General features: G+C 34.2%; 1 pseudogene; it reads right to left on the reverse strand.

The window, feature by feature from the left end:
• Positions 1-729: 729 nt before the first annotated feature.
• LOC149774313 (uncharacterized) lies at positions 730-15,002 on the reverse strand (annotated as a pseudogene).
• Positions 15,003-19,166: the final 4,164 nt, after the last annotated feature.

Consider the following 19,166-nt stretch of genomic DNA (forward strand, 5'->3'; position numbering starts at 1 on the left):
TGTTAGCAAGGCTACTGTGTCAAATATAACATCATGGGTCCAGTTTTTATACACCATGTGTTTACCGTTGTTGGATTTCATGTTTGCAGAGAGATGCCGTATGAAGGAAAAAATGTCCAGAGCCTTTACAAAATACAAGAATATTGACTGCACAGAATGTTTTGCTAGTGATCAAGCGATTTTCAAAGACAAGGAAACCTCTATTCCAGCTATAAAGCCTATTCAACTTACAAAATACACATAGCTGTTGACCCCAATGGTGTAATAATGTATGTAAGCAACGTTTTTGAAGGGTCCACTTCTGACAAAGAAATTATACTTAAATCTGGATTCTAAAAATATTTTAACCCTGAAGATGTGACGACAGATAGAGGCTTTAATATCAAGAACATTTTTAATGAGATTCAAGTTGAACTTATCATTCCTCCCTTTCTAAGGGACACGAAGGTTTTCAGTGCACAAGAGGAGGCACTAACCAAAGATGTGGCTAAATATCAAATTCATGTGGAACGGGCCATTGAAAGAGTGAAAAGCTTTTATTTATTACACAAGACCATGTAACAGAGTCTGGAACCAATAATAACTCAAGTTCTTTATGTCGTTTGTTGTCTTTATGTCGTTTGTTGTCTTGTAAATTTCCAGGAACCTCTTCTTAAATGATTATCTGCCAATGACCTTCCAATAATTTACATGCAGCCATGAATGAGAAATGAAAAATCATTGTTGAAGTTGATTTTTGTACAATTTAATTTTATTGGCATATAAATCACAATAGAAAATGCACTGTCAGGTTCGAAAATACACTTGTCAGTTATAAAGAGCATACACCATACACCGGCCCATTGAAGATGCAATGCATGTACAGGAGGTATCTCTAAACAAACCCCCAGTCTTTAGAAATTTGTACCATTGTATCATGCATAGTACTCTTTACCTAAGAAGCCATGATTTTTGCTTTTAAATAAAATGTACCTTTCTTCCCGCGGTCTTTCACTGACCGTACATGGCCACTTTTAAAATAGTTTCTTCCTCTATTTAAAGGTTTAGCTGTATGTAAGTCTTGCACATCATCTTCGTTCTCATTCTCTTTAGTATTTTGGGTTTGTCCTGTAAATTGCACTGATTCTATAATTTGATGATGCAAATGTCCTGTATTAAAATGCTTAGGAAGATCAAATGAAGGAAAAATAGTCAATGCTGTGATAGGAATAGAAGCTTTAGGTCAGTCTTGGTGCGGTGCCTCAGTCTCTTGAAGTTTTTTCAGTTTGAGGTCATACCATTTACCACCATCAACAGATATTAAAATGGGCTGACTGTTTCCTGCTTTTATGCATTGTCTGACCCTGCAAAAGATAGATGAATATTAATAATAATAATAAGAGTACAACAAACTAACCATTTAAAACTTGATTTTCACGCCACACCTAGGAAAAACCTTGTGAACCAAACCGACAGAAACAAATAACCCATATTACAGAACAAACTAATTCATCACTGAATTGGCCTTTGATACAAAAATGATACAGGCACATAAGGGCTTGGAGTGATACAGAGACTATTAGGTCACATATATTTGTTCTCACGGCCGATTAAAAGATAATAATATTTTGCGTCTGCGAGCTAATGAATTGGAAGGGGGGAGGCATATCATGCAATGCTGCTCTGATTTTCAATACAAGGAACATTTTTTTCACAAATCAATTCATCTCTTACACTTAGAGCGAAATTGTAGTGATGCTTTGGTGGTCTATTTACTTATTATTTTGTTTATTTGGGGGATGACATTGTATAGGCGCGATGCACGTTCTACTTAACCGTTCTATTGGAAGCATCGAATGCATGCAGTATATATACAGACTGAATTTTACATACCTTTTGATTACAGGCACTTGATTCTGTGGAAATTAATGTATACACTCACCATAAAACACAAGGTACCTAACTCTCGCCATTCAAAATCTGACCCCTCGATGACTCCGATCTAATTTTCCGATACTATATACGCATTCAGTCGCTCATAACGTACACCACTGTAAAGAAGACGATCCTCAACTTTCACTCATTACAATTTAAGCAACCTTACTGATTCTGAAGGGCCAGTTTTGCGAAAAGTTTATCCGTTGCATCGTGTATTCCACACACAGGCACTACTTCAGTGACTCAACTTCCGGTCTACTTCTGAGTAAATGCGATTTGATCGTGATTGCTTCAGTGATTGGTTCTTTCATTGAATGAGTCTTTTCAAACATCGCTTTCAATCGCTACATCTCGGCTTAAACCGGCATAATATGTAATCGGAATATCCACGGTATTTTCTGTTAAGTCCTTTCGCTGTTCCGATCTTTACATGTGCCCAAGTCTATGTGACATATGCCGTGAAAATATTTAACATTTCTTGACGTGTTGAATTTTTTCAAAGCGCTTTCTGAATAGCTATATAGGTAATCTCTGGTTGTGCGTGAAGAAAGATTTTTTTTACTTTATAATTGTAGACTTATTTAATTGATAGTTAAGTAGTTACCCGAATTTCAACTGACATGGATTAACTTGGTTAGTTCTTGTGTAGTTACTTGTCACTAATTTGCATATCCAAACACAAAATTGTATCTCATATAGGATTTACATTGTCAAGAAGAAGAAAAAAAAATGATTAACTCACAGGCACTTGATTCTGTGGAAACTATTAACTTGGTTAATTCTTGTGTAATTATATATCGCTAGTTTACATATTGTAAAGGTAGGGGTGGTGTGATATGGTGGACCGCCCCGCCTAATTTGGTGTTTGTTATCTAGGAGCTGACTGTCCTCGATATCATTGCCCGGTTAGAGTAAATATAAATATAAATGGTGAAACTTATAGGTTGAATGGATAGAGATCTGAGCAGATATATAGAACAAACCAACACCAGCCCCCGTACATGTAAACAGACAATTTAATCAATTACATAAAACAGCCGTGAGAATTTATTACACCAGGAATATTCTCGGCGTTTAGAAATAAAACTTCCACCGAATTAGAAAGAAAACACAATAGATTTGAATGAAATAGCCGATCTGTTTACTGATAGATTTAGTTCATCATATGATCGAGTGAACAAGCGAAGTCAACGTCTTGTACGATTGCATTGCCTGCTCGTCCCTGTTTGCTCTGCTTTTACAGTAGCTGTTCAGACCCTCGGATCTCAGGATGATACTTTCCACCATCCGCCTCAGGATGATACTTTCCACCATCCATCTCAGGATGATACTTTCCACCATCCATCTCAGGATACTCTCAGTATACGTTTACTTCTCTCTATACCCCTCAGTATGCGTCTCAGGGTAACAGGATAATACGCCCCAGGAGCTACTTTCTCTCCTTTAAATAAATATAAATAGAGGCAACCTAAATTTCCTGTTATTCTTTATACAGGTGATTTTGTATTATTCTCTCTCGTTATCAGACTTTACTATCAGTGCTAGACAGATGCGCTATCAATCGACTCCACATGTCCTATAATGACCCTGGTTAGTCAAATGGCTAATTCGTTACGCATTAATACTCCACACGAGCCTGGGATTCTGAGCCAGCCTCAATTTACACAGCGAATAAATGTGATACATTACATCAACTACTACATCATTTCAGTCAATACACACTTACTCTTAACCATAAGTTAAATCTTCTAAATTCGATGGATTCACGCGGATTTTCGTAATCATATTAAGTAATGTAATGCATTAAATTCTTAGAACCTAATTCTTATGTAAACAAGACGATAAATTCAAACAATTCGTCCACTGATCTAAAGAAGATTATTGTACGTCTTCCTGTGCATAAACTCAACACAGTTATACTTATAAAGCAAATTATTATACAAATGTAGGAAAGAAATTCATGCAAATACAAATAAATAAATTCAGCAAAGCATTATATATGGCATCAACAAATTACACTGAATTGTCACACTACCTTTGCTTTCATGTCTCTCTTTCTATTCGTCAAATTGGTTCGTCGGTTTCTTTCGACAACAGTACCCTCTAGACAAGTTTTTTTATGAGAAATTTCTTACAAACCCTCGGAGTCCTACACTTTGGTTTCCTCTCGTAGGAAAAGCTTAGGCTGATTAAAAATTTAGCTGTACGATATTAAAACCTAAAACTTCCAATTTGGGAAACACGCCCCTTCTTTAATATAACCAATCGGAATTAAATATTTCTGCCGCCTTTTTCACACACGCCAAAGTCGGGTCAGCTTGACCTGGCAGTTTGAGTAACAGAGTTTCTGCGATTTCTCATTTGTGACAACTCCACCATGAAAATAAAGTTTACCATGTCCCTAATAGTCCATCTGGCTGCTGTATACACAAATGCTTAATTAAAAATAAAATTCTGCCACTAAAGAACCTTACCGAACACAGTAGTATGGCGATTTGATACGCGCCTGTCTCCATAAATCTAATTAATGTTTCTCTGGTTTCAACTAATGTATTCTTCTTAGATCGTCAGAAATTTGCCACTTCACACATATCCATACACGAAATTTTATTCAAAATGGAAGTTATACAAGTTACAACCTGTAGAGCTAACAGCACTTAAACAACCATGTGAGGTAGTTGATGAATTTGGTTATGCATGCATGTATTAAATCATTTCTCGTACAGTTCAGTATTTTTTGTTGTGCATTAATTGATAATTTATTAAATTTTAGTTTATGCAAAACTTGATGATCTTGAGCATTGAAGGTGCACATTGCCAGTGTTCCAATGGGGTTTGTCTGTTAATGGCTATTGAGGGAGGAAAATTGGTGGTGTAGTAAGATAATGTAATGCCAAATTATAAGTCAGTGGCTAATACTTAGATAGGATTGTTGTATATGTACCCTGAAATTGAGAGGCAGACAGGGAATTATGCAACAGACTGTTATTAGCCTCTTACTTGCTGTCTTCATGGGGCTTGTTGGAGGATTGGGGGGGGGAACATAACTATTCTTGTTGGTTGGCAGTAGAATTCAAAAAGCCAACCAAATTAGATAATCTTATGTAACATTGCATGATCACATGGAGTACCATGTGACAGTCACTTCTCTGGTTTATCAAATGTACAGACAATGAATGTTGAGTTTCACTTCTCTAGATTTTCAAAGGTACAGACAATGAATGTTGAGTTTTACTTCTCTGGCTTTTCAAAGGTACAGAAAATGGATTTTGATTGTTCTCATCAAACTTTTGTTGTGGATCTGTGCTGTAACAATTTACACTTTGTAAATGAAAGCTATTTTATTTTGGTAAACTGCACTTGTTTAAGCACTGTATGTGTGTTTTGAACGTAAAATGAATAAAGCACAACTATTTGCTGTTGAAAAGGCTGTAGAGGGCCACAAGATCATTTTATTAGGCCAAAGTGGGACAGGCAAAAGTTTTGTGGTTAAGGAAATACAAAAGAAATTGGCAGAAGCAGGTAAAAATGTCAGTGTAACAGGCACAGCAGGCATTGAAGCACTGAATGTGAAAGGATGGATGCAAGTACATTCTTGGTCTGGAATTGGTGATGTGTAGATATGACAGTGATGAACTATGTAGAAAACTTCTCACTGATGAACATTTTGATTCATATAAACAAAATATTTTGAAAGCAGACTGTCTGATAATTGATGAAATTTCTATGCATTCACTGAAACTTTTCGAACAAATTGAATATGTATGTAGAATGATTAAACATACAGATTTATATTTTGGAGGTATACAGGTTCTTGTAAGTGGGGACTTTTTTCAGCTTCCACCTGTACCTGAGCCACTGACGTCTGATTCGGGTGAATATTATTTCAAATCCACCATTTTCACAATGATATTTGGGCATAAAATTGTCCTTAATGAGGTCATAAGACAAGATGAATTAGATTTCATAAAGACTATCAATAATGTTTCAAAGGGAGAAATCCCTGATGATACCAAAAACTTGATCTTGAGGCTGCAGAGACCTCTCCCCCCTGGAGATGACCCAATAAGACTTTGTGGACGGAACTTTATTGTGAAATATACAATGCATACAAACTTATGGAAATGGATGGTGTATCAAAGTGTTGTCAGTCAATAGACGAGGGTGACAGTAATCGGTGCAATAAGATGTGTGTTCCAACAGTGTTACACTTGAAAATTGGCTGTCCAGTTACGCTGGTCAAAGACTTATACTCAGCACAAGTAAATGGTTTACAGCGAATGGTTGTGGCAATCAAAGAAGACTCTGTGACAGTTGATTTTGAAAATAATTTAGTTAAGTTGGGAAGAGAAACTTTTACTGTTTACAGTGCCATTGATAAAAAGATTGTAGCCACAAGGCATCAAATTCCACTCATTCTGTCTTTCAGCATTACCATGCACAAGGCACAAGGATTGACTTTAGACAGAGTTGAAGTTGGTGCCTCAAATATTTTTGCACCAGGTCAGTTAGGTGTGGCAATGGGGAGAACAAGAAATAAAAAGGGACCAAGGGTTATCAGTTTCAATACCAACTCTGTGATTCCACATAGCTCCTGCATATATGAATTTTACAATACAAGTTTTGTACAGTTTGATTCAAGTTTAGAATGCTGTAGACATTCTGTTTCTTTATTATAGAACCTCAGTGTTGACGTTGATTATGAAACAGGTTCTGATTCTGATAACTCTGACTTTTCTGATTGAGAAATTTTAGAAGCTGATGAAATGTTGTCCACTGGGGAAGACATGCCTCCTTTTTCTAGTGACCAAGAATGTAGGTTAACCACATTTGACTCTGACATTTTAGAGGATCATGTTAACCATACAAAAATGAAACAACTGATCCCAGATAATGCAATAACACCAGAGCAAATGAAATTAAAAGTAACACTGACAGAAATCTTCAAAAAGCCACTGGTAGAGTTGAATACATTTTTTGGGAGGTTGTACCAAAAGATTCAAAGCATCTTTAATAAATTATGTGGTAATACAGAGGTCAGAAAACCAGATTCAAAGACATGGACTGAATATTATTCTGAAGTTTACCAGTTTTTAGTGTCTCAAGAATGCATCCAAATTATTGAGAATTTGTTGAATTCTGTGTCAAATGATGATACTTTTTTTTGCATTTGGAAAGATTTTTGACAGAATTTGTGAAATTGTTTTGGACAAAAATACTACTGACATTTTCAGTACCACACAAGTTACTTGTATCAGAGCCAGGACCAGGAAAATTAAGGTATATTGTAGGTAGATGTATTGCAAAATGTATATACCATAATATGAAGAGAGGAAAGAACAGCTTTTTTAAGGACAAAATTAACTTGGCCAATGTTTCTTACAAGTAAAAATGTTAGACTACCTTACAACTTCAGCTGCTGATTTTGGAAAATAATAGCAAGTATGAACAGACCTTGCACGAGACACAAAGAAGACAGAATATCACCATGGTCTTACTAACATCAAGGACTCTGTATTTGAATTTTTCTTGCAAGTTGACGATAAAAGGAGGCAGTATCACCATGTAGATGCATTACATTGGCATGGTGCAGGGAGTATGCAGTATTGTAAGACTGTCATCCTTAAGGATGAGACACTGTTTGAAAACTGGAAGTTGCTGTACATAAAAGTTTGATCCTAGTATAAGTGTCACACAAGTGACGACACCATGATTGCTTCATGTATCAGAGATCTATATGAAGATTTGATAGGTCGTTACAGTAGAATAGGTGACAGTCAATTCAGAAAAGACACATTTCCAGTCTTGGAAAATTGAAATCAGACAGTTTGAGAAAGAGGGTGGTCGTGAGATCAAAGCACAAACACAGGAGTGATGCATTAGTCTTGGACATGAAATGTATCTTGGAAGATCAGTCAGAAAATAAACCGTATTCTCACTTAAAACTGAAATTACAGATTTATGATCTGAAGGTTGTAGTTTTTACTAGCTTCTTGAAATTGGATCTGATTTTGCTATGTAAAGACTATGGCATAGAAGCAGGAAATGTACAGAACAGTGGTCTATTTAATAAACTATGTAAAGCAATACCTACTTTGAATGAAATGCCAATGCCATATTTTTCTGTACAGAATAATCTTGTTGCCAGTTCTTCGAAGCTAGCATTAATCAAGACACTTCCAGCTGTAGCAAAAGTCAGCCATATACTAGAAAAAGAACTATTGTGGGAAAAGAAAAGGTAAAGGAAAGAAGAAAATGGTAAAATATGATAAAAGTAACACTTATAATTTAATTTGCTCTCTATATATACGCCATTATGCAGAGGGTGAGTTGTGGATCCAGTGTGAATTGTGTAATGAATGGTTTGATTGGTTTTGTCATGGCATAGATGATAAGACATGGAGTAGCACAGAAAATGAAAAATGGTTCTGTACCAAATGCTCTTAGAAACAGAGTCAATGCTACATCAGACTACACATATATAAATATGGCAGTATTGTCATATTTTGTCATTGTGCTTTTGGACTTCGGTTACATATACTGAACTCACATGCACTTGTCTGTATCTGTAAAATGGGAAAACTAATAACAATTTGATCCTCCACTTTCTGTTGACATGTTAAGTCTGAGTAAGGGATGATGTTATCATTAGTTTTCCCCACTTAACTAAAATGTACTGTCTTTAGTTTGCATCACCCTCAATCATTTTTATTATTTTATTTGTTCAGTATGTGTATCATAAATATTCAAACTAATGTATGTGTTATTCATGGGATTAGTTTTCGATTGCATTTCTTTCACTCTTCAGACATATGCTGTCTTGCAGTCATGTGTTATAGCTGGATCTGTTTTTGCAAAGAACTTGTATATTGAACACTTATGAATATTGTTTATGAAATCAAAAGAATACAAAGTATTTTATTGTTAAAAAGGGTGATGTACAGTTAACAATGATGCCAGTTTGGTTGTAGTCTCCGATACCGGTAGTGAAGGAAGATACCTGAAATCTCAATTACACATTGTTGGCATCAATTCCAATAAAATTACATAGGTTGACCAAAGCTGGAGAACTTAACAACAAGCATTGATTTCCTCTCAGAGTCTTGAGAATGTTGCCAAAATATACAATAATTTAATGGAATGGTATTATTTTGGCTTGAAACATAAGATGCAGCAAGAAAACAGATGGCAACTCATTTTTCTTTTGTACATAATCATTTCATATTTTTATCAAGTGCAATAAAAGTATTTGCTAATAATGCTTTTTGGAAAGTATCCCCAAATTAAATTTGGACTCTTGAAATTCCTCCTATGTTGAATACATTTATTTATTGGACTTAGCGAGAATCTAGAAAAAGAAAAGATTGTCCAGAATCTTAGATGAAACTGTATTGTGTATGTATTCATTCAGTTTTTACCTACTATTGGATGACATACATCCAAATCCAATAGTGGCAAGATATTGGGTACATATGACTTTGGTATGCCATTACAATGATTGATTTTACAAAGATTTTGCCATTCCTATTTCCACAGTTTCTTGGCTGTTGTCATGTTATTCTTTATGTATCATACCTTCTTGATTCAGACCTCATTTCTTTACAATGAGACAAAATGTTGTATGCCTTAAATACTGTTTTGCACTTAAGTTTCTTATATTTCGTACTATTTTAAATCATTGTAGATTAGTCAACTTTTGATTTGAAATCCTGCAGAGTATATAATGGCTATTGTAAGGATTGTCTTATCGCACACCTATAAAACTGATCTGGGATAATACCAGGTTATCTTAGCATGATAGCATAATAATAGAACAAAAGATAAGGCAAATTTAGTTTTCTCATTTCGAACTCACATTTACTGCATTTTGTACTTCTATATTTATGTTTCCAATATATAACACAACATTATCTGCAATTAATATTTTTCCAGATCATAGGCAAATTTGTGTTTAAATTATTACATCATATATATATATATATATATATATATATATATATATATATATATATATATATATATATATATATATATTTCTTGTAGTTTTCAGTTTAAAATTATATATTTTACTCAAACCTATCAATTTAGGATTTTCTTTCTGGAGAACTGTTGATGTAAGGTTCTAATTATTTTACATAATTTCATAAACTCATCCTCTCTCTGTCCCTCTCCTTATGGGATGAAAATATATCATGTAGGCTACCTTTGTCTATATAGTGATTTGGTGAAGTAATTTTTGATTGAAAAAATATAAAGGTTATTATGTCATCAAAATATAATGACACAGTATCCTTAGAAATATGCATACCAATGATCATTTGTCTACTGATGCATATTTGGCCAAATTAAGGACACAATGTATTTATTCAAGAATAATACAAGTCCAAACATGTACACTTGTGCAGTATTGAAATTTGGCTTGAAAATATATTAAAGTCATATTCACATAGCCATATCAAATATTTATTTTATCTCAATCATGATAATTATACTTTGTAAAACAAAAGGGCCCAGTCCAAAAGTAATGAAATGAAGATATAATTGTTTATATATCAGGGCAAGAATTATTTTTAAAATCTGTTAGAAAACTTGAAATTTCGTTCACAAAATGTGAGGACCTTATCCCCACCCCTGTTTTTAAACACAAAATTAATAACATTTGTATACTGGCATTAGATTCGGTGGTGGGGGGAGATAAGGATAAGCCAATTAAGTGGTTGAGTGTGTTATCATTACCATTAGTTCCTCCTGAATCAAGTATCATGGGCATTGGCAGGGATGGGAGGGGGTGTGTGAACCTAAATATAAATGTCTAGCCAGAACATACCACGTAGTAATTGTAATTTCTGCCATTTTCGACAGTATTACAGTGTTCTTTTTTCTTATACTTTATTGGTGCTAAATGGATTGTCACGTCTGTGTCAAGAATAAAAATATTTCGAATTTCCCTCCTGTCGTGAAACATCTCATTTGGAATGTTTCTTATTTTATGTAAATGTATAAGGGTCATGACCGCTACGATACGCGTCAATATAGTAAATGAGCATATTTTATTTTCCAATGAGCGTTAAAGAAAATAATAATTCAATTTTAATTTTAATATGGATGGTTCTTATTTTCGGAATTCATTGTTTGTATACGTAATACCCAATAGTCACATTCACTTCGAAGTAGACCGGAAGTTGAGCCACTGAAGTAGTGCGTGTGTGTCGATAGACGAACAAGTTGTTCTCCACCTTTTTCTTTTGTTTGACTGGCGGCGGACAAGCAACTACGAAAAAGGGTGGAGAACAACTTGTTGATCTAGTGTGTGGAATACACGAAGCAACGGATAAACTTTTCGCAACATTGGCCCTTCATAATCAGTAAGGTTGCTTAAATGGTAATGGATGAAAGGTGGAGATCGTCTTCTTTACAGTGGTGTACGTTATGAGTGACTGAAAGCGTAGATAGTATCGGAAAATTAGATCGGAGTCATCGAGGGGTCAGATTTTGAACGGCAAGAATTAGGTATCTTGTGTTAAGGTGGCGCTCTACAGTTTCGTACTTTGCATAGGATTTTAAAGAAAAAGTATTTCCCCAGGTTTCCTCACTGGTTATACAGTCAATTTAAAAAAGACCTTGTATATCGTAGGTATAATTCAAAGAACCTTTAATTCCCTTTATTGTGGTGTATGATGGATGGGTGTAATGTGGGTTATAGAGTATACAGCTTGGCCTTACTCCAGATGTGCACCTTTCAAAAAATTACTAGCTCTACTTGATCATTTTCACTTCCTGAACTTCAGAGCTAAATTGTATAAAAAAGAGCCAATAACTTTTTTTATATTTTATATATTTGGTAATTCATTCATTGCACTTTCAGAAGCTGCCATTGTCTAGTCTGGCAAAATTCATTTTCCCTATTTTAATAGCTGCTATGTATAGTGTACTTTAGACTCATTCAGGCTGATTTTTTAACACAAGGGAGCAGTCATTTTAGTTAGCAGTGTGCTTAAATTATGTAAAATTTCCAAAAGTACAATATCCAAAGCAATATCATCCACATTACATTAATGTAACATCAACATTCTCTCCATTGTGCATGTTTTAAATGCAAACTACTTCACCTTACACACGTCACTCTCACAAAAGTACATATTAACTGCTGAGCGCCCCCATAAAGAGAATATAGGTATTATTCTTGTATGATTTAATTATGATTTTATGGCTGAAACATTGAAACCGCTAGCATCAAAACAATCCTTTTGAATAATTATCCTGCATTTCCCCCCACAGAACAGTATTTATGAGTGTCAGAGTCTCTAACAAGTCCAGCCCCCCCCCCACCTTATGATAAAAAGTGAGGTATTTTAAGAATGCACATTACATTTTGTAAACATAGCAACCAATGTTATGCTGAATGACAGGAACATGAAACTAGCCAGAATTATTTCTGAGATATCAGCAATGAATTTTACAATTTGAAAAGGGAGGTAAGTCATCAGGTTCATAAAGGTCAAAGGTCAAAGTGAAAAATATTTGCCTATTGTTTAATATTGAAGAAGTGAATTCACTTTCTCATCATTTTTTATTTCATTGCAAATAAATGAAAAGAAATATTTTCACCATATATTTCTTTTACTTACTGCAACAGTTTTAAATTTAGGTTGACTCTATTCCTATATTCTAAGACTTCTAATTTCTCAATAATTAAGGTTACTACTCACACAAACATGCCTCATGGCAAAGTGTGTAAGCAAGAGCAAAATGAGCATAATTAGCTTATTTTCATGCTTAACATCACTATAAATGTACCATTTTATCCAGAACATCATACATAATTATATGAAAATAAAAAAAATAATTGTATACATTTTTATATTTGCTTTAAGGTGGTGCTCTACAGTTTCATATCTTGCATAGTGTTAGGATTTTAAAGAAAAGGAATTTCCCCGGCTTTTCTCACTGGTTATACATGAACTGTCAATTTAAAAAAATACCTTGTATATCTTAGGTATAATTCAAAGAACCTTTAATTCCCCTCTTTTTCTTGTTGTATGATTGATGGATGTAATATGGGTTATAGAGTATACAGCTTGGCCTTACTCCAGATGTGCACCTTTCAAAAAAGTGCTAGCTCCACTTGGTCGTTTTCACTTCCTGAACTTCAGAGCTAAATTGTATAAAAAAGAGCCGATAGCATTTTTTTTTTACATTTTATATATTTGGTAATTCATTCATTGCACTTTCAGAAGCTGGTATTGTCTAGTCTGGCAAAATTCATTTTCCCTATTTTAATAGCTGCTTTGGATAGTGTACTTTTGACTAATTCAGGCTGATTTTTTAGCACAAGGGAGCAGTCTTTTTGTTGGCAGTGTGTTTAAATCATGTACAATTTCCAAAAGTACAGTAGCCAAAGAAATATCATCCACATTACATTAATGTTGCATAGATATATGCCAACATTCTCTCCATTGTGCATGTTTTAAATGCAAACAACTTCACCTTACATACGCCACTCTCACAAAAGTACAAATTAACTGGTGAGCGCCCCCATAAAGAGAATATAGGTATTATTATTGTATGATTTAATTATGATTTTATGACTGAAACATTTAAACCGCTAGCATCAAAACAATCCTTTTGAATAATTATCCTGCATTTCCCCCCACAGAACAGTATTTATGAGTGTCAGAATCTCTAACAAGTCCAGCCCCCACCACCTTATGATTAAAAGTGAGGTATTTTAAGAATGCACATTACATTTTGTAAATATAGCAACCAATGTTATGCTGAATGACAGGAACATGAAACTAGCCAGAATTATTTCCAAGATATCAACAATGAATTTTACAGTTTAAAAAGGGTGGGAATACATCAGGTTCATAAAGGTAAAAGTGTAAAATGTTTGCCTATTGTTTAATATGGAAGAAGTGAATTCACTTTTTCATCATTTACTTTTTATTTCATTATAAATAATGAAAAGAAACCTTTTCATTATATATTTCTTTTACTTATTGCAAGAGTTTTAAATTTAAGTTGACTCTATTCCTATATTCTAAGACTTCTAATTTCCCCATAATTAAGGTCACAACTCACACAAACATGCATCATGGCAAAGTATGTAAGCAAGAGCAAAATGAGCATAATTAGCTTACTTTCATGCTTGCCATCAATATAAATACACCATTTTATTCAGAACATCATACATAATTATATGAAAATAAAAAATATAATTGTATATATTTTTATGTTTGCTTTAAGGTGGCACTCTACAGTTTCATATTTTGCATAGTATTAGGATTTTAAAGAAAAAGAATTTCCCCAGCTTCCCTCACTGGTTATACTGGCTATTTAAAAAAGACCTTGTATATCTTAGGTATAATTCAAAGAACCTTTAATTCCCTTTATTTTGGTGTATGATTGATGGGTGTAATATGGGTTATAGAGTATACAGATTAGCCTTACTCCAGATGTGCACCTTTCAAAAAAGTGCTAGCTCCACTTGGTCATTTTCACTTCCTGAACTTCAGAGGTAAATTGCATAAAAAGAAAGAGCCCATAGCTGTGTTTTTTTACATTTTATATATTTGGTAATTCATTCATTGCACTTTCAGAAGCTGGTATTGTCTAGTCTGGCAAAATTCATTTTCCCTATTTTAACAGCTGCTTTGGATAGTGTACTTTTGACTAATTCAGGCTGATTTTTTAGCACAAGGGATCAGTAATTTTAGTTAGCAGTATGCTCCAATCATATACAATTTCCAAAAGTAAATATCCAAAGAAATATCATCCACATTACATTAATGTAGCATAGAGATATGCCAAGATTCTCTCCATTGTGCATGTTTCAAATGAAAATAACTTCACCCGACATACGTCACTCTTTCAAAAGTACATAATTACTGGCCCCTATATGGTGAGTGTACACATTAGTTTCCACAGAATCAAGTGCCTGTGCTTTTGATCAAATCGCTTAGATTTCCAATGATGCTGCGATCTCTGCACTGTAGCCATCGTTTCAGCTGCACCACTGATTGATTTTCTATCAAAGCATAAGGTAATTTTCCACCAGGAACATCATCTGTCAGTGAAACGTAATGTTACTGAGCCGCCATGTTGTAATCTTTGTCCGAAGCAGGGGACATATTCTATTTTTAGGTATGAGGTAGTGACTCACACGGGGTCTGCAGGTCTCGCTGAAGAACAGGAACTACTACAAATTTTCTTTGTAACGAACCACTGTAAGCTGACGTGTCATTGGAAAGGAAGATATGGACGAGGTATGTAATTGGTATATGCATTTAATTGTTATAAACTTTATTTAAAGTATTTAGGTTCGTGGCCGTCTGTTCTCTGATAATAGGATTTCATATTTTATTATAATGGTAGGATTCGCAACACAAGGGCTATTGATAATGCGCAATTCGGTAATGATTTTGCAACATGGCGAAACAGATGGTATCACGGTAGTACTAATTTTAGTACCCTTACTCCTACCTCGTGGACAGGGTACTAACATGAACGTATACGTATTAATGTAGCAAGCCGGGTGTGATCCACACCCGGCACTCTTTTAGCCTAATATCAACAATTTGAACATATTCCTTGCATATAATTAGCATGAACCAACAAGGGACACAACTCTTACCATACCAAAAAAAAAACGGCCTCACTTTCATGTCCATGTTGACTGGTCTAACGGGTGTTCGATTACGCCGTTTCTTACGTTTATTTTCAATGGTTGTTTAAAATTACCATCCAATATAAACATTAAGCTCGTGGTGCAGTCACATTACGTTCTAAACACCATCTGAATTCGAGGATTCCAATTGTTTGGAAAATTTCAGCAAGTTTATTTACATAGTACTAGCTTCTGCTCTGCTTTAATTTTAGCACAGCTTTAAAGCACAATCAATTAACAATACATACCGTCAATGAATATATGAGCATTTAACGTTAAGTGGTTGAACTAAATTTGATTTCAATTGTGGGGTCGTGTCTGCAAACCGGAAGTTGTTATTTCAAAGATGGCGATCGCCGGAGTTTAACATATGATATATTAGTAATTAACCATTCACAACTAGTTTTTATCAAAAATCAGCATGTCTCAGACCGGATTAGTGAGTAGATGACATCTACTTGTGTAGCCATCATACTTGTAATAAATGCTAGCCATAAATTTACACAGATCTTTTTAATAATTAACTTTAATTTAAGCTTTCAAATTTGTTCATTAGATTCAAAATTTGAACATTGTACATTTTATGAGATAATTATCATAATTAGTGTGCAAATTGTAATTATTCTGTGACACTTGTTTACAACAGTATTTGTCAAGTAAAATTGATCAAATAAATCCTTGTATTGCCCATTATTTCATTTTCAAACATATAGCAATATCAAACCTTGCTGCATCAAATAATTTTTATATGGTGGTTCTAATCAGTAGCATGAACCAATGAATTTTTATTTGAAAGTTAACTCAGAAAAATTAGCACACATGTAATGCTATTTGAGAGAAACATATAAAAGTTGATTTTATGAAAAAATGTAAGAAAATGTATTTTCCATGAATTTTTTGGCAACCAAAATCTACTCATTACTGTTTAAGAATTATTCATTTTTGAGCAAAAATGTGGTACCTACCTAACGATTTTTTTCTCTTTAGAGATATCAAAACCAAATTTGGCACATTCATAAGATTATTTAGCTGTTTATAAGATGATGTGTTATTTTAAATATAAATACACATAGAAGTTCTAGCTATTTTACTATGTTATGATTATAGCATTATTTTTTACGAGCATGAACAAGGGACACAACTCCTACAGGAAGAAAAAATAATATAGCATATTAGAAAAGCTTAAAAATCTATTTGTGGTCCAAATTTTTAAAAAATAAAGCATTTTATAAACAGCTAAATAATCTTTATGAATGTGCCAAATTTGGTTTTGATATCTCTAAAGAAAAAATATCGGTAGGTAGGTACCACATTTTTGCTCAAAAATAAATAATTCTTAAACAGTAATGAGTAGATTTTGGTTGCCAAAAAATTCATGAAAAATATATTTTCTGACATTTTTTCATAAAATAAACTTTATCTGTTTCTCTCAAATAGCATTACATGTGTGCTAATTTTTATTGAGTTAAAGTTCTAATTAAAAAAATCATTGGTTCATGCTATTATAATATAATCCAATAAACTGCCACACTTTACTGGAAAGTTTCTCTTGATCAGGAAGGTATTTAAGTGAAATGTTATCGGGAATACGCGAGAGAAAATCTGACATGGTGTCTATAGGACACACGGTACTAATTATACGGAAGAACTGTGAACCAGTCAGTCTAGAAATGAGTGAACAAAATAATAGAGTATTTACAGGTTTGGTGGTCCATAATTGGTTAATAATGAAAATTAAAATTTTAGGAAAAATATCTTTTGAGAGCTTATCCTATATGTAATGTAAACAAAATATTGACAAATTTCTACTGATGTAATTTTAGCATTTTTACAGGCTTGACTCAGGAGTACTCAATACTGAAAGTAGCACCTGATTCATTTGGTGCAGAATCAATAACACGTGTTTCATGCACATGTATGTAAACAAAGTGCCGCGGGTCATATGGTGTTCTCCACACATAAGCTTGCACCAAGGTTAGATGTGCATGAAGAATTATAGGTGTCATTATCATCGCCCATAAATTTTCAGTTATTGAATTTTGAATATGATAGTGTTTCCATATGTTTACCATTGGAGTGGAATTAGAACCGTGAGTCCTGTATTCTGTGCTGATTCAGCCATTTTAATGCGAAGTAACAGTCTCGGGGGGGGGGGGGGGGGCTTATATACTCATTTCGGATCTATGCATTCGATCATATGTCAGAAAATTCATGTATCTGTCAAATCCCGTTAGAAAACATAACTAAAACGTATGTATCAAAAATGGTAGTCCTCGTTTGATCTATATTTCATTGTCAACAAACACGTTTCCCGAAACAATTCACTCTGATATTTGTTATCCTAGTAGCACATGACTGTATAGTTGTGTATATGCTACATGTACATGTACTTGGCCTAGATTTTTGGTCAGCCAGAGACAACTATCATGATGCAGAGGCTACTAAGGGGATGAGGAAATGAAAACGTGAACAAATTAAAAAGTTTCACATTCTTGCGAGATGTCCCACCTTCATTTAACTCGATGGCCAGATTATTTATTATTCCAAAATATTGGAACTTTAATTTGGGTTTTTAAACCGCCGTTGGTAGCGATCGTAAGCATGAACTTTTTTGTTGCAAACGGGAAACTTTCATGGCACAGTAAATATGTTCCAATCACTATAAAAAATGAAACAGTGCTCTTATTTTTAAGTGTGCTGCCCACTTTCTGTTATCAAAGTTCTTCGGCTTGCTTTGATGAAGGTTCATGTGTTATTAAAGGGGCCTCAAAAAGCGCCTTTTGAAGGAACAAACAAATGCCCATTTGTTATTGCTGTGGCAAAATCGAATAGTTGTAAAACATTGACGGAGACCGATCTTTTTCCGTTTGCTTAGTATATATATATATATATATATATATATATATATATATATATATATATATATATATATATGTGTGTGTGTGTGTGTGTGTGTGTGTGTGTGTGGAACGATCAAAGCTTCAAATGTAATCAGATTTCTTTGAAGTTCCAGAAAAACTATTTTGTCTGGTACATTATTCTGGTGGACTGTAGTCATTCCCGTTCCCGATTTCAGAGGTGATCGATTGTAGCTAGTCAGGTAATCGTACTAATATTAGTACCCTTACTCCTACCTCGTGGACAGGTACTAACACGAGCATATACGTTTCAATTGAGCAGGCTGGGTGTGATTCACACCCGGCGCTCTTTTAGCCTAATATCAACAATTTGAGCATTCATGGCACATAATCCAGTGAATTGAGTAGTCCTCTTATTTAATCCGGAAGTATCCAAAATCATTGTATAAAGAGTCGTAAAATCTCATTTACCTTTTATGTCCGATATTTTCGTTTAGATTGTCCGCCATATTAGTTCAAATAATGGTTACTTCCGTTCTCAGCCTCGTTTGTTTGTGTGCCATATAAGGACATTGAGGCCTTATTTGAAAACGTAAACAGATCATAGTAAAAATTTGGTGCGGTTTGAGTCAAAAATTCTGCGCATTAAAACTAAATACGGTTTATCGGCAACTTTGAAATTCAACCAAAAAGCCATTTTTCGCCACTTGATTGCTAATAACACA

This window comes from Sinohyriopsis cumingii, unplaced genomic scaffold (genome assembly GCF_028554795.1).
Source record: "Sinohyriopsis cumingii isolate HCF-2022 unplaced genomic scaffold, ASM2855479v2 utg000349l, whole genome shotgun sequence".
NCBI lineage: Eukaryota > Metazoa > Mollusca > Bivalvia > Unionida > Unionidae > Sinohyriopsis > Sinohyriopsis cumingii.